Raw genomic sequence first — 13,085 nt, forward strand, 5'->3', positions numbered from 1 at the left:
GGGGTGTTAGACACATGAGGGGACCTGTCCCCGGCGGTGGTGGACACATGAGGGGACCTGGCCCCAGCCTGGTAGATGGATGAGGGGACCTGGCTCCAGGATGGTGGACAGTGCAGTGAGGAGTGAGGCAACCGAAGGCATGTGTTGACAGCGGAACCGGTATGACAACATGCCATGCGTCTGCCTGATGTCATACGACACGTATTGTGGGGGCCAGGCTGCTCCAGCTGCGCTACGCAGACACTCTTCTCATTGCCATTGCCACTCTCGGTGTTGGCGTGCCATGTCTCCTTGGGATAAGCCACCGCGGCTGGATTACTGAATCCAAGAGCACCATCATCCTTCTGCCCCCCGCCCCGGTCCGTACTGTCCCAGTCCCCAGGACGCTCCACCAGCTGCTCCTGAAAGACTTCCTGTCTTAGCACTCCTGCAGTACTTTCAAGGTCTTCCGGGTCAAATGCTCCAGAATTCCTGCCCCCTGGTCCCCAGCATCTCTCACCCTCTCTCCCACTGGGGTTTGCTTCTTTTTCTCCCTCTCCTCCCTCTCCTTCTGGGGAACTCACAAAGGGGAGGAGTAACAAAGATAAAGTTTATTGCTGGCTGTGGACAGAGGTAAGAAAAGACAAGGAGGGATTTTTTTTTTTTTTTTTTCTCAAGGTCTTAGAGCCCTGAGAAAGGGCCAGCTGCTTCCCTTGGTTAGATGAGAATCTTCTGTAAGAATCAACAAACTAACAATACTGCTTACTTAGAGACCCTCTTTTTTTCCTTCTGGGGAGATCAATGGACTTAACAATTTCAATTATCTTTCACAATGTCCCCCGGTGCTAGATCAAACTGCTTCCCCTGGACAAACATTCCTCTCACCAGGGTGGGAAGTTCACAAACTTTTTGGCTCCTTTATTCCCTCCCCCCATCAGTTTGGTTCTCCTGTCAAAGGACCCCCTTGCTTTCCACAACTCCAAATGTACTTGTTCAGTCGTCCCTCTCCAATTTCATTCTAAGTGTGGAAGAAAATGTGCCCGTTATTTACTAAGAGTGGAGACATTCTTAGGGATTTTGGGGCCAGTTTTGTTTTTTTTTTTTTTCCCTGCTGATCCTAAAATAGGAATACCTCCACTCTTAGTACATAATGAATACTTAATAAATAATGAATACTTAATAAATAATGAAAACTCTAACAGTTACGGCCAATTGATTTTTGACAAAGAAGCCAAGAAAATTCAATAGGAAAAGAATAGCCTTTTTAACAAGTGGTGCCGGGATAATTGAATATCCACACGCAAAAAATTTAATTTGGACCTCTAATGAATATCATACACAAAAATGAACTCAGAATGGATCATAGACCTAAATGTAGAAGCTCGGACTAAGACTTTTAGAAGAAATCTTCAGAGTAAGTCTTTGTGACCTTGGGTTGGACAATGATTTCTTAGATAAAACGCCAATAGCACTAGTGATAAAAGATTGATGCGTTGAATTTCATCAAAATTAAAAACTACTGCATTCAGAGGACCCATGAAGAAAACTGAAAAGACCGACCAGAGAGTGAGAGAAAATATTTGCAAATCATAAATCTGACAAGGGACTTGTATCTACACTATTTAAAACTCTTACAAGTCAATAATAAAAAGCCTAATTTAAAAATGGGCAATTACAATAGACATTTTTTCCAAAGAAAATATTACAAATGGCTAATAAGCACACAGAGAGTCATTAGGGAAATGCAGTTTTACTCACTGGGATGGCTATCATTAAAAAGGCAGACAGTAATTTTTGGTGAGGATGTGGAGAAATTGAAATCCTCACACACTGCTGATGGGAAAGTAAAATGGTGTAGCCACTTTGGAAAATGGTTTGGCTGTCCCTCTAAATGCTAAAAATAGAGTTACCATATGACCTAGCAGTTCCAACCCTTGATATTAACCAAAGAGAAATGAAAACATATGTCCACCCAAAACTCGTATGTGAATGTTCATAGCTTTATTCACATAATAGCCACCAAAAAAAAAAAAAAAAAAAGGAAACAACTCAAATGTACACCAGCCGATGAATGGATACACAAAATGTGATCTAGCCATATGATGGGATACTATTTGGTAATAAAAAGGAACGAGGTACAGATACATGCTGCAATATGGTTGAACCCCAAAATCATTACGCTAGGTGAAAAAAGCCAGCCACAGAAGACCACCTATTGTGTGATCTCATTTATAGAAAATGATTCGTATAGGCAAATCCATAGAAACAGAAAGTAGATTAGTGGTTAGGGAGAGCAGAAAGAGGGGGGTGGGGCAGTGTTAAGTGGTACAGGTTTCTTTGTGGGATAACGAAATGTTGGCAAGTGAATTACAGTGATAGATGCACAACACTAGATCCTAAAAGCCATTGAATTGTATACTTCAAACGTGTGAACTTTACAGGATATACATTTTAGCTCAGTACAGCTATTTTTAAAAAGTGGCTGCTTGCTCTAGGAAAATGACACCACAGTGTTCTGTTCAGTGCCCTCAAAAAATTTGTTCATGTAATGCATGAAGGAACATGCTATGGGATTGGCCTGCAGGGTTGCTAAGTAATAAAAGCTGGAGGCAGAGAGGGGTCAGGGGAAGAGGAGGACAGAGTAAGGAATGGAGGAGGGCTGTTAAGGAATAGGCTAAGAGATGCATCCAGAAATGAAGATATAAATCACCTTAAGGTTGGAAAGCCAGGTGGGCAAGGGAGAGGAGATGTGGGAGTGGAATTTGCAGGGTATCTTTAAAGGAAAGGAGGTGGGATAGTTCAAAGCCAAACTGCAAAGCAAGTAATTAAGAGAATGAAGACTTCACTGACTCGCTGTGTATATCATGCTGTGTAGAGCTGATGGGGATTCCTTGGTTAAAGTATGTGAGCACTGTAGCCAATTGGGAAAAGGAATCACGGTTGCTGTTGCCAAATTTGTATCAAAGCAAAATTATAATGCCATTCTGCAGACAGCCAGAAAAAATAAAGTGTTGCCCGTTCTTACAAAGCTGTGGATTAACATCAGGTAACTTTTAGGAGACCGCTTCTTTGTCTCAGCAGAAATCCACGTTTATAATCCTATTTGTACGGTCTCTTGCATCTCAAAAAGGGTATTTTTAATTTCTAAAACCGTTTTCTCCAAATTAAAGCTTTTTAGAGAGATGTTCAGTCTGAAATGTGTCCATTTTTTATATCAGGATTTTAAAATAAGAACACAGGGCAAAGGTAAACAATACAGTGGTAACTCGCTGAATCTAGTAAGACACACACACTAGTGTGGACACACACACCATCTCCCAAAAGTTCACAGCAGGGCAAGATAAAAGTCACCTGACGATCAGCCTATTGCTTGTAGGTGTTGGCCCTGCCCACTGAAGAAAGAGCCCATGTGTCCTCACAGCCTGTCATAGAGTGCAGAAAAGACAGAGACAGAATGGCTGTGACCAGGGCTTACTCATCCATAGGGACGCTAGATGTTGAGAGCTATAGTAATTAGCATGTGTAAAGGGCTTTGCAGTGTAAATGCCACCGCCTTGCGTTCGATTTTAATTTAATTTTAATCTTCATAGAAATCTCCCTCCTCCCCCCCAGATGAGAGAATCAAAGGTTAGGAATGAAGTGAGACCTCTGCAAACATACCTAAACCTTTCTCAGGCTAAAAAACTGAAATCCGTTCTTCACTTCACGTGTCCTCCAGCCAATTTCTCTCTCTTCTTCCTAAGTCAGCTTTTTCAAAAGTAGCTCACACTCACTGTCTCCCCGTCTTTGCACTCATGTTGTCGATCTTCCTTGTGTAAGTAATGTGACGTACGAAGGCAGGTCACACGCTGAAAGGTTGCACCTGGGGAGCGCAGTCACCCTGCTCTTACAGCTTGAATCAAGCCTAATTATTAAAAACAACTTGAGGGGTTAACGAGAGGAGTGCCCTTGACCACTCAAGACAGCGGGCAAACTCCGGGCAGGCCGTCAGGCTTGGGAAGTTTGTAGCATTTCTCCGAGCTTCAAGAAGCTTCCGACTCAATGGCTACTTCCCCTCCTTCCTGTCTGGAAGGAAGGGAGGAAAGAAGGAAAGAAGAGAGAAAGAAAGGAAGAGAGGGAGGGAGGGAGAGTTTCAAAACAAAGTCATCTGACTACAAACTCTATTCCTTTTTTCCTTTATCAGGGTCCGTTCCCACTCGCTGCTGTGGAGGTGGCTACAGCAGAGGCCGCATTTCTCCCACTTGTAGATCTGGCCTCGTAAGAGAAGAACTGGTTTCCCTCACCTCCTATCAAAGTGCCTATCATTCCTCCATTTAAACCTCACTGGTGATCTAGAACTTGAAAGATTTTCTGGGATGAATAGGCCACAGAAGCTGAGCATGCTAGCGGGGGTGAGATGTAGGAGGGAAGGGGGTTTGTCCCTGAGGTTCCACCTACCCTGCCCCCTCCCCCCCACCCCCCACCCCGCGCTCCCCAGAGGCAGTCCTGGTCACTTACAGGATAGGAAAGTGCAGTGAAAGCAGCCCGTGAGTGGCTTCATGGTCTTGGGCACACAGTGAGTTCTCACTCCCCTCCCAGCTGCACTAACCGTATTTCCTGTTCTGTTACGCGGAGTGTGAGTCTGGCACTCTGTGAAGACACAGTGCCCGCTCTCAGCCACACAGCGCAGTCTCTCCTTCTGACCGAGATGGCCGCCCCTCTTCTCGGTGCTCTGCCTGTCCAGCTGCGAAACAGGGCCCGGCTCTCACCTCCCCAGGTCCAGAGGTGATGAGCCGCCGGGAGACTGTAATTCCGAGGAGTATCCAACCTCACCAGGGTTTAAAATCTAGACACAGTTACTACACATTTCCCCACACTCTTCATCCCCTTCCCTATAATTCAGGCTGCTGAAGAGTTAGCATCTCCTTTGACAACAAAGGAAATAAGTCCGAATAGTCAGGGGAGGCCATGGGCAAAATCAGAATGTAGGTGAGATAGATCTCTGATGTTGCCAGCCCTTTCCTTTCTCCTTCCCTCTCTACTGAAGCCAGGAAAGAACCTGGAAATAGTCATTTATACATTAATGTGAATGTAAAATTCTTGAATCGGGGGCGCCTGGGTGGCTCATAAGCAACCACCTCCGGCAGGTCATGATCTCATGGTTCATGCATTCGAGCCCCGCGTCGGGCTCTGGGATGACAGCTCGGAGCCTTCCAGCCTGCTTGGGATTCTGTGTCCCCTCTCTCTCTCTGCCCTTCCCCCCACTCTCAAAAATAACCCTTAAAAAAAATTCTTTTTTAATTTTTGAATCGGATCTCACAAGGACTTTATCTTCACTTATAAACATGTTTCGGCCACACCAGAGACAGCTTTTCAGGCAGATGGCAAAAGGATTTTTAGGGAACATGCGAGCTTCGTGTGGGGATCGTCCCAGGTAGAAAACTCCTTAGAATCCCTCACCGAGCTGGACCATGTGGAGAGTCGGAGATGAATGGGCCACAGTCATTCGTATCAGGGGCTTTCCCCCAGCCTCTACCTCTCTGGTGGCTTTTCTGTCATCACCCACCTTCTTAGCCCAGACCTGGGACACTCATGGGTGACCCAGGAAGGGTAGATCAGGGGAAGTGGAGGACAGGCTGTGCTGATGATTTATTAAACTCTGTGGCTTCTTACTCCTCCACAAGGCTCCTCATCAGAGGGTGCGGCTTGGGTCATGCTGGGCACTCAGCAGCTTTGTGGTGGGTATCGGTTTGTGCTTCCTCCCCTTTGCTTTCGATTCAGTGCTTTCCTGTTGCAGTCTGAGCAGTTCTATTTAACCGCAGCCCCACAGCAGCTACCACTGCGTGCAAACTGGATCCATCGAGGGGCAAGTGGAGGGCAACCGGAGGGGAAGGGAGGGTTGAGAGGTAAGAAAGGAAGAGCGGTACAAGCCAGCTGGAAATGGACAGAAAATTCCAAAGATAGAATGTCATGATGAATAACAGTCCAGAAAACATTCCAGTAATTTAAAAAATATGCTCCAGCTCACATTCAGCTATGGTAAAAGTCAATCCTGGTCTAAGTTAATCAGCTCAAGTATATTTTCATTTGACCATACCCTTGGAGGTATTTTTCAAAGAAATAAGAAATAAGATAAGGTTAACTTGGGTTTTAAGTCAAGAATTAATTAAAAATTAAGTATCCAAATTCAGCTCTGATTCAGGAATCAGACAAATGACTCTTTGGGGGTAGAACTTAGACTAGACATGTTTGAGGTCCTAGAATAGAGTGTTTGCTCCAGGCAAAGGAACGAGCATTTGTGAAGGCCCAGAAGCAAGAGAAAGTAGGGTATGTTTGCAATACTGGAGTCCAGCATGAGTGGAGTGCAGGCTGATGGCAGGTAGGCAGGTTACGAGCCCTGCTCATAATGTTTGGATGTTTGGACTCTAGCCTAAGGAGAGCGGGAAGCGACTAAATGATTTGAAATGGAGGAGGTGAGTTTTTTCAGAATTGCGTTTATATATATTAAAAAAAAAAAAACTTTCTGGTAGCTGGTGGAAAATGATCCAAGGGGAGGAGAAAAACTAGAGGCAGGAAAGTAGCCAAGACTTGCAAAAATCCAGAGGTGAATGCTTAGACCAGGGATGAGAATAGCTGGGTAGATTCAAAGAAGTAGAGTGTACTTGGACTTGGTTATTGATTGAATGCAGAGGGTGAGCAAAAGAGAAATCAAAGATGAATCCTAGGTTTCCAGCTACAGCAACCGGGTGGATGTTGTGGCATCCATTGGGAAAAGGAACATTAGAAGAGGGGTAGTTTGAGGAAGTGAGCTGATTAATATGGCTTCAGGGATAGGCAATAGGAGAAGTTCTAGAAGGCAGCTGTTAGATAAGTCTGGAGTACAGGGGAGGTGGAGATTTGGAAGTCACTGGCATATAAATCTCAGCTAAAGCCATGGGAGATTTCTCAGAGAATGTGTAGAGGGAAGGCAGGCTGACATAGGAAAGGGTCTTGAGAAACACCAACACCTAAGGAGTTGGTAGAGAAAAAAGAGCTTGGATGCGGAAGATCCGTGGGTAAGGTAGAAAAAAAAAATAGTGTGTGGAAAACACAGGAAGACAGTGAGTCTACCAAGGAGGCTAATGGTATCAGACGCTGCTCAGAGTCAGGTAAGATCAGGAGATGTGTCCACCACATTTAGTAATGGCGGGGCGGGACGGCGGGGGGGGCGTACTGCCCTTATTGAAAGCCCCTTTCGTACAGTGGGAGTCAAGGCCAGATGAATCCGGGTTGAAAAGTGAGCGAGAGAAGTGAAGAATCAGAAACAGCAAGGTGTGCAGACTATTTCCTGTCCCTCAAATGCCCTTCCATACTGTTCCTACTTGGTAAAGTCTTGCTCATTCCAGGGTAGGGCTGAAGTGAAGGGTATTTATAAACAAGCAAACAAAAATCCAAGGAATATTTTCCTTTCCAGAGGCAAATTCAGCCAGGGCTGGAAGTCAGGAAGTGGGTGACTTATTCCGTGCTCACTAGACGAGAACTTTCAACCAATAAAGACGGGCCGTACGCTCCCTGGTGCCAGTGTGGGGGTGTTGGTCTACATTAAGCCAAGAATGTGATGCAATTCTTAAGAACAGGAAGAGGTTTAGCTGGGATGGGGACTCTGACGTGGGGGTGGTGGTAGAGGGAGTGGAGTGGGAAACAGTTGTTGTTGTTGTTGTTGTTTTCCAAAAGTGGAGAGCCAGAAATGAACTGACAAAAGCAGAAGGGATTGAAAAACTATACCTGAAAACCTTTCTCCCCCAGCTCTGATTGTAGTAAAGCAGACAAAAAAAGGGGATCAGATTCAGAATTGGCTCTTGTACCACCTATTAGGAGAGAGAAAACACCCAACCCTTCAGGACTCTCTTGCCATAAGGGCATCCGCCTGCACTTTTCTCTTCAAGTGAAGGACAGCCATTCTGATCACAGATGAGAAAACTTACCTGTAAGATGGGGATAGTGGCTATCAACTTACATGAAAACATGTACGAAGGCACCTTACATGCTACTTAAGAACAGTTCGAATGTTAGTTGGTGATGTTCTTACAGGATATAAAAGCACAAGGATATTTTTGAAACAAATTTGAATTCCAAAGGAATAAGATTAGAGGCAGATGACATGCTTCACATGACACAGGCACACTTTATGACGTGTTTCAGACACCATGGGGAATCATTCTTTGGACTTAGCTGGGCATCTTAAATGGAAAGCATTAGACCTGAACGACTTACTTTCCTCTTGTTTAAAAAAAAAAAAATTATTTAACAGGGCGCCTGGGTGGCTCTGTCGGTTGAGCATCCGACTTCAGCTCAGGTCATGATCTCGCAGCTCGTGAGTTCGAGCCCCGAGTCAGGCTTCGGATTCTGTGTCTCCCTCTCTCTGCCCTCCCCTGCTCACACTGTGTCTCTCTCAAAAATAAACATTAAAAAACTTTTTTTGATTATTTAAGAACCGGTGCTAGGTGAGATCTAACAATCTGGGGTTACATGGAAAAACACGGCTAGAGGATTTTGGTTGCACAGGTTAAATCATTAAAGTGACGTTAAAGAAACAGCCCAAATGATTTTCCTCTGAGGACAGAGAAAAGGCAAAACATTGTTTTAAATGAGTGAATTTCTGTTACGGTATTTATAATAATGAGATTTGCCTTGTCTGTGACCTAAAGGCCATTATTTCTCCAAGGCTCTTTCTGGTCTAGTTGTTTTCCTGTTGCGGCCGCTGCATTAGCCGCTTTGAGGCAGCGGCCTTCCTGGGACTGGAGCGTTGCTGCCCTCTACTGGGGACACTAACTCATGGCCCCACAAATGCGCCATGCGGCCCGGGCCTAAGTACCGCAACACAACCAAGAAACTGCACCATCAGCAGGAAAATTATTCTAGAACTAGGTTGTTAGTTTCCAGAGGAAGGAGCAGAATTGCACTGGTCACAAATGCTTCCCTGGAACAGTTAGAATAGTAATTATAATAGTGATACAGTATGCTTATAGGTCACTTCATAAAATCTTCAGAACCATTATTGCATTTTTACCTCCTTTCATCCTCAAATAGTCCAGGGGAAGTAGATGAAGCAGGTATCATTCCCATTTTTCAACCGTGGGAAACTGAGGCACACAGTGCCAAAGTAACTTGCCTCCAGTCTTACAGCCAAAGACTGGCAAGCTGGGTTTAGAAGCCAAGTCTCCTGGCCCTCAGTTCAGTATTTTCAACCCTTTCACCTCCACAGACCACTGCTGCATGTGACGTGGTTGGTCTCTGTTGTGGTTTCATGTAAATCTCTATCCTTCTTCAGCAATGTCCATTTTATGCTACACCGTTTACCTAACTGATGAAAATAAATATCCTGCTCTGTATCTAATTCTAGCAAGGCTATGCTGTTATTGTAACCAAAACGACAAAAACAAACATATATACATAAATCCCACAAGCAAGTGGATGGGTTATAGCGGAACTTCCTAAACTTTTGCTCGAAAGTTCTTAGTGTCTTTTTTTTTTTTTAAGTCTTTAGCAAGCAGAGTTTTCTAATATTGTTTGCTATTGGGGAAAACTGAGTTTTGAGAAAGAGGCAAGAAAAAGCAGTGTAAAGATGAAACACAATCGAGAACCAGCTTGAGAGTCCAATTACTTTCATTCCAAAGTTCTAAGTGTGCAAATAACACACTCTGCATATTAATGCAAATGGCCAAACAAGAGGCATACAAATAGATATCCTCTTCAGTCCTGACTCTTCTAGGTCTTACTACCTGCCCTTGCATACCCAGCCCAACAAACCTCACTGCCTACCTACACTACTTGCAAGGGAATCACTGGGAGAGTTTGGCACATGCAAACTGCCATCAGTTGGTCACAACTAAGTCTTAAACCAGCATGCTAAAATACGTCTTACTGTAGATGGCATGTTGTTCAAGGTATTTATCATTGATCTGGAGTCACTTTTTCGATGACAAAAGGGGTTCAGTGACGTGAAAGGCTCACTTAATATTATCCTCACATTAAAGCATGATGCCTCTGTGGCCAACTGAAAACATTTCCAGACCAGTCTATGTGACTTCTGCACTTTTCTCAAGTCGAATTTGTTTCCATGTTTTGGTTTCCTCTCCCCGCCCCCACCTTCTTGCCTTCCAATTGTTTCTGCCCCTAAAGAATCAATTTCATTTGCTGTATTCTCTTCCTCCCTTTTCTCCAATGTGCTCACCATATATTGCTAGAAGCTTCCTGTTCCTCTCTTTTGTTCTGACTTTTTCACATGCCTTTTCCCCTTCCCATCCCTTATTGGGCCTACACCACTTTATCTCATTTTGGTTTTCTCCTTTCACTCAAAATACATGTATATCCATGATTTACAGAGCAGCTCATTTCCAGAAAACTTGAACATACGTTTTTGTGGTCAGTTTACTCATTCTGCAAATATTTGCTGAGTACCTCCAATGCGTCAGCCATTAGATCGAGTGCCAAGGATCGAAACACACACGAGTAATGACCAGTATCTACCTTAGGGACATCACAGAGTTTACAGTGAAGGACACGAGGGCATGTTAAGCCTGTAGGTTCCACACTGGAAACAGGAACAAGCTGCCGTGAGGAGGAGACAAGAGCCTCTCCCAGGTTGGTGGGAAGGAGGACGTGAGAATGTTAGGAAGGCTTTACAAAGGAGACATCAGAAGTGGGTCTTTGAAAGGCGAGCTGAACTTTAGTAGGTTGAAAGTAAAAAGGCTAGGGGTAAGATACACAAAAAAAGTCTACAGAGAAGGCACGAATGAGCCAAGGCAAAGGTAAAGTGCTTGACTATTTAGAGAAGGCTAGCTAATTTGGTGTGAGTGAAACAAGAGGTAATGGGGGCGGCGGATGAATCTGGAATGGTACAGCGGGCCAGACCATGAAAGCAAACTGGTGATCTTACCCCGAAGGAAATGGGGGTACAATTAGCTCTTAAAAAAATTTCTGGTATTAACATGGTAGTACTGAGTCGAAGGAGGAACATGTATAAGGAAAGTTGTAAGGAGTCTACTGCCAGAGCCCAAGTTAAATGAGAACTTGAATCTAAGGCCAAAAGGAAAGGAAGTGATGGATAAGGAGTATTTTGGCAGTTACGAAAAACAGATTTTGGGTAACAGTTGAGGTGAAAGGAGAAAACAGGAGTCAAATGCAATTCATGACTTGTAGAGGTGGCGGGTGATGCCAAAAATCAGATCTACATTTGGAAGCAGAGGTCAGCTTTCACCTTGGAGAGTAATGGGATGGAGGTAACGTTCTAGATGCACTGAAGTGTATATGGAATATGCAAACACAGATACCCAATAAGCAGCAAATATTGGGGCTGGACCTTCAGTTTGAGGATACACAGGTGTACCTTAGAGCTGTAATACAGTGACGGTTGAAGCCCTAAAATACAGGAGACAAACTAGAGGAGCTTGTTCTTAAATTCTTGCAGTTTTCGTTGTTTTGTTTGTTTGTTTGTTTTTATAAAGGGATATCTGTATTGACTGATAATAGAATACCAGATATTATAAGATCAGTAAAAGGGGGGCACCTGGGTGGCTCAGTCAGTTAAGCATCCGACTCGATTTTGGCTCAGGTCACAATCTCACGATTCATGGGTTCGAGCCCCACAATGGGCTCTGCACTGACAGCACAGAGCCTGCTTGGGATTCTCTCTCCTCTCTCTCTGCCCCTCCACCACTCATGCTCTCTCTCAAATACACTTAAAATAAAAAACTCGGGGCGCCTGAGTGGCTCAGTCAGTTAAGCGACCAACTTCAGCTCAGGTCATAATCTCACGGTTCATGAGTTTGAGCCCTGCGTCAGGCTCTGTGCTGACAGCTCAGAGCCTGGAGACTGCTTCAGATTCTGTGTCTCCCTCTCTCTCTGCTCTTCCCCAGCTCATGTTTCTCTCCTTCAAAAATAAATATAAAAAAAAAAATTTAAATTAAAAAAAATCAGTAAAAGGTAAAATAAACTAAGGTCTGAAAATAGAGTCAATAGAAGTTGATTTTGAAGCTCTCAATTACAGAAGCAAAGTTGGAGCATTACATTAACTCCTAAGCAAAAACAGCATCTAGGGAAGTGAAGTAAAATGGAATATAAAGCGAGGGGAAACTAGGGGGAGGCAGAGAACGGGTAAAGGACATAGAAGAAAAGAGGAGGTTTGCTTTTTGAAAATCATTTTGCTGACCTTTAAGTAAATCAGATGTAGAAAAATGGTAAATTAACATTGAGATCAAGTGAAAAAGGAGCAAATAAAGACGTATAAAAAACAAGGATGAAAAAGCAAACAAGAACACAAGAGCCAGAAATATCAAAATGTTGTAAAGGGAGACAGAGAAGTAAATTTAAAAAAAAAAAATAAAAAATCTAATCTAAAATATGGATTCAGTTACAGCACTTGAAATCAACTTAGGAGTGATTAAATTGCTTGAGACAGTTTTATACTGTTGGGTCAACCGTGTAAGAGCAGGATGTTGACTCAATTTGTCCATTCTATTTCAAACTGTCATACATGCTCCAAAATTTTCTTTGGGTACCTTTACAGTACACCTTGTACAACCATGCTCTCTGCCTTTTTGCTGAGCTGTCTGCAGACAACCCGATGGGCTCTCGGTTCTGCTAAATACACCAACCAAAAGACTTAACTGTGTGGCCACCAACATTCAAGCCCTTAGTTATGAAAACTCCCAAGGATAGGAATTTAAATTAGGAGATGTTTTCTTATACATGATTCTTAAATACTGTGTATGAGAAAAGATTCTCCATTTGTTTTAATTTGCTTTTGCAAGACTTCCTAGTGACAGGCAGAAAATAGAAAATTTGAGATCCTTAAATGTGATTTTGAGGAACTAAGACCAAAGTTTTAAAATTTTTCTATAGAACCAGATCCCTGAATGCGTTACAGGAAAATATTCGATAGAATTGGGGGGGGGGGGCGGTTTACCGAATTTTTCAAGAATACATCTCATTCACAAAGTTAGTGCAAACTGTAGAATTCTTCCAAGTCACCATAGCTGGACAGTTTTCAAGGCTTCTGGGTACTTACCTTTGAATTCCACTCCTACGTATCTGAGTACTTAACTGGGGATCATAGACCACTACATCGCCAACAGGCTTTGTGGGGC

Source organism: Felis catus, chromosome C1, assembly GCF_018350175.1.
Source record: "Felis catus isolate Fca126 chromosome C1, F.catus_Fca126_mat1.0, whole genome shotgun sequence".
Taxonomy (NCBI): Eukaryota; Metazoa; Chordata; class Mammalia; order Carnivora; family Felidae; genus Felis; species Felis catus.